Here is a 4,580-nt window from a genome sequence, read left to right as displayed (position 1 = left end):
GGGAGCACTCTTACAACAAATTCTAGAACGGAGTTGTTGGAAAACCAACAACGAAAAGAATAAGCTTGATACGGTCTTATGGAATACAACTCAAAATCAAGAGGTGAAATTCTGCCACTAACGGAAACGAAAGATTGGATTGATGTCAACAAGGAATTGAGAAGCTTATTTCACCGGGTAGGATAAATGAAGAACTTGGATCAAAGATGAGCACCATAAATAGCGACAATCCTTAGGAGAAGCTTTAGGTGAAATATAACCCAGATAACTCCAACAAAGAGGTTGATGGATTTAAAATACCTCATTCCTGACAACTTTTGAATCATGAAACATGAACTCAAATTATCAAGAATGACATAATACCACCTCCAATGATACGGAAGAAAGAATTGCACTCCGGATTACAATATGAAGAATGCTTGAGCTCCTCTGAAAATAATCTCGATGGGCACTTCGAGAAGGAATTACGTGCTTGATGAACCAACATGTAGAGCATCCATGATGAACTCCGGTAACAATAGGATGATCAAACAAAAGGGAAAAGAAGTTGAAAACACAAGGTAAAGCCTTGCAATTATTTAGATGGATCTTGGCGACGAGATAAAATGGAAAAACCTCAGAACTCCGGAAAAGAAAAGATAAGCATTTCGAACCGAGAATGTGATAAGATGAACCTCCGAAATAAGGAATTAATCACTTGGGTGAAAAACAAGAATAAGAATTACATTATGCTTATCCTTCATCAATTAAATTGATGATAAACAATGGATTTGGCACACTACTTATCCCTGTAAAAAGGATTAAGATAGATATAGCATGACTTGAGAATGTCTTCAACAAGTTACCGGTAGGATTGGGAAGAACAAATGAATATATACGATAACGAATGACGAGAACTCTTGCACGAACCACCGTTAGGATAGAAATAACAAATGAATCGATACAATAACAAAGGAAGAGAAATCTTGAATGAGCCACCGGTAAGAATTGAAAACGAACGAAGTAAAAGGGGTGAATCACCGGTAAGAATTTGAAAATGGAATTGGAAAAAGGCACAAATCGCTGGGAAGAATTCTAAAATGAACGAAGATGCTTGAGAGGATTTAGATACATGAGAACAAAGAGATCATGAGCCAATTAGAGGATATTCAGATGATGCACCGGTAAAATTTGTAGAATGATAGCTGAAAGCTGAGAATGAAAAACCTGAAATTATGGACTCCGGATGATCAAACTGAGAAGACTCTTGAATATCTCCGGATAGGTGAAAAGAATTCTCATAATCAGACAATTATGAGAGGATGGCAGAGAATGGGGCAAGATTTAAAAGAAACTCTTCTTCGGTCTCCGAATCTGAGAATGACGACGAGAAACACCATCAAGAATTGTTTAGGCACTCCGGAAGAATCAAAAGCGAAGAGGTTGAGCCAACGATGAAAAGAATTGTGAAAGATCTAGGAGAAGGCATTTGACTGATGATAAATCATTCTTACGTCAAACTTCGAAAAGAAATTTGAGGATAGCTCCGGGAAAATAAGAAGAGTCAGGTAAGATCCTGGGAAAAGACCTGTGGGTTAGGGCCCACTCAAAAGAAACACCGTAGAACGATTGCTTGAAAAGAGAGATTGCACCGGTTGAATTAAAAGGCTTAAATGATATAACATCCTCAAAAGAGTTTGTACGAAAGCAGAGTGGTAACATGAATCTTCGAAAAATCTTGAGCACTCCGGAATAATAGAATAGCGAGAAGTGGATGGTAATGAGGTGCACCGGTATGAGAAAACATTGAAACGAGGAAAGGATATGATCAACAAAGCTTGACTTGAATCCACTAGAGAAGAAAAAACATGAAGAATGATGAACTAGTGGAACATCTTCTTGAGGACCACTGGGTAAGAATGGAGAGACTTCCAACAATAAATGGATAATTGATTAAGAGATCTGAATCCTTGGAGAAAAACAAAGGGAGGGAGGGTGGGAAAAACAAAGACAATTTGGAATGGATGAAATGAACACCGTTGAGAAGAACTGATACTTGATCTTGCGGTTGTTGAAATGATCGGATACACTTGAAGAGAAAACACGCCGGTTAAACAAGAAATTGAAATGACAAACTCGATGATCGAGAAGGATTAGTATTCACATCGAAGTATGAGAACACCATTTAGGGGAAGGTATGGAATCAACATTTGACTTTGAAGCAACTCGAATACCACAACTCAAAACAAAACAAAGGATTGGCTTGTGGAATAAGCCGGAACAAACATATGATAGAGATTTCGTCCGAAGTTTTCGTGGTGGGGCCTACACGGGCTCGATCGTACAACACCATCATGTACAAGGCAGTGCACATGACATACGAAGCGTCCCCGAGTCGGCATAGCCAAGGACTCTTTAAGACACAACGAGACCACTGTAAAACCGACCGTGAATAGGCGGACCACTAGACGTCGAACCCCAATTTCATATCATACATCTGTCGGAAAAATATCCTAAGAGCTACTTGAATTCCCACTTATAAACTCCCGAATTTTCCGGTTATGCAATCAGGTGTTGGGGATACAGGGGAAGCATAATATCTCACCCAAAACTAGCAAATCCTACATCCAGCTGTATCCATCCTTCAACACATAACCAAGAAACCTTCGGAAATCGTCTACCTCAACCTTCAAAAAGCATCCGTTATACGAGTTATGGCAATACTCCCGAACTCCCACCCCAGTACTGGGTGGCGTCGAGGTTATCTCACCAACAACTGCATAAAAGAGATTTTCGATGTCGGCGTACTAAACTCAGGTATTCCAGAACTGCAATGATAAAATTGTGACGACAACACCTCGGAGCTCAACTCCCGGGAACAGGAGGCACCAAGAACAACGTTCTCATCACAAAACCATCGGAACGATTCCAAGATACCCGCATGATCCTAAATTTTTTTAGTGAAATTTGAGAAGAGAAGAGTCAAAACTCTACGTCAGGATGCCTCACCAGGGCGATGAAGGGACTGGGGAGTAAAAAGAATTCCTAAACTCTCCGATATATAATTCCTAAATGACTCAAAACATTTTTTCTAGACTCAACTCGTCCGCTAATTCAATCAAGCAGTGGGGGCTCCTAAGGTCAGGGAAGGCTCTGATTACCAACTTGTAACGCCCTCGATGCGGCTATATCTCCCACGTGTCGAAGCACGACTTAGAGGCATAACCGCATTGAAAGCAATGTCGCAAGTGAGGTAATCTCCACACAACCCATGTAATACATAAGGGAAAGAGATACATAGTTGGCTTACAATCGCCACTTCACACAAATACATGAATAAAGCATTACATCATCCAAATGCACTCAAGGTCCGACTACGGAACCAAAATAAAAGAAGAACCCCAAATGCGACAAAGGTCCCTGATCGACCCCAACTGGGCTCCACTACTGATCAACTAGAACGAAACAACACAAAGGACAAGATCTTCATCGAGCTCCTCCTGAGCTTGGTTGCGTCATCTGCACGGACTCATCGGCACCTGCAAGCTGGTTTTGGAAGTATCTGTGAGCCACGGGGACTCAGCAATCTCGCACCCTCGCGATCAAGACTATTTAAGCTTATGGGTAAGGTAAAAGGTATGAGGTGGAGCTGCAGCAAGCGACTAGCATATATGGTGGCTAACATACGCAAATGAGAGCGAGAAGAGAAGGCAAAGCACGATCGAGAAACTATGATCAAGAAGTGATCCTAGAACAACCTACGTCAAGCATAACTCCAACACCGTGTTCACTTCCCGGACTCCGCCGGAAAGAGACCATCACGGTTACACACGCGGTTGATGCATTTTAATTAATGTCAACTTCAGGTTTTCTACAACCGAACGTTAACAAATTCCCATCTGCCCATAACCGCGGGCACGGCTTTCGAAAGTTCAAATCCCTGCAGGGGTGTCCCAACTTAGCCCATGACAAGCTCTCACGGTCAACGAAGGAATAGACCTCCTAGCGGGAAGACCCGATCAGACTCGGAATCCCGGTTACAAGACATCCTCGACAATGGTAAAACAAGTCCAGCAAGACCGCCCGATGCGCCGACATCCTGATAGGAGATGCACATATCTCGTTCTCAGGGCAACACCGGATGAACACTACGTACAGCTAAAACCAGCCCTCAAGTTTCCCCGAGGTGGCGCCGCAAGTGGCTCTAGTTTGGACCAACACTTAGACAAGCACTGGCCCGGGGGGTTAAAATAAAGATGACCCTCAGGATGCGCGACTCCCAAGGGAAAAAAGGCTAGGTGGCGAATGGTAAAACCAAGGTGGGGCCTTGCTGGAGGAGTTTTATTCAAAGCGAACTGTCAAGGGGTTCCCATTATAACCCAACCGCGTAAGGAACGCAAAATCCGGGAACATAACACCAATATGACAGAAACTAGGGCGGCAAGAGTGGAACAAAACACCAGGCATAAGGCCGAGCCTTCCACCCTTTACCAAGTATATAGATGCATTAATTAAATAAGATATATTGTGATATCCCAACAAGTAAACATGTTCCAACAAGGAACAGCATCTCCATGTTCCAACAAGGAAACAATCTTCAA

The sequence above is a fragment of the Triticum aestivum genome, chromosome 1A (genome assembly GCF_018294505.1).
Source record: "Triticum aestivum cultivar Chinese Spring chromosome 1A, IWGSC CS RefSeq v2.1, whole genome shotgun sequence".
NCBI lineage: Eukaryota > Viridiplantae > Streptophyta > Magnoliopsida > Poales > Poaceae > Triticum > Triticum aestivum.
The sequence above is the reverse complement of the archived record's forward strand: the minus strand, read 5'-3'. Positions refer to the sequence as shown.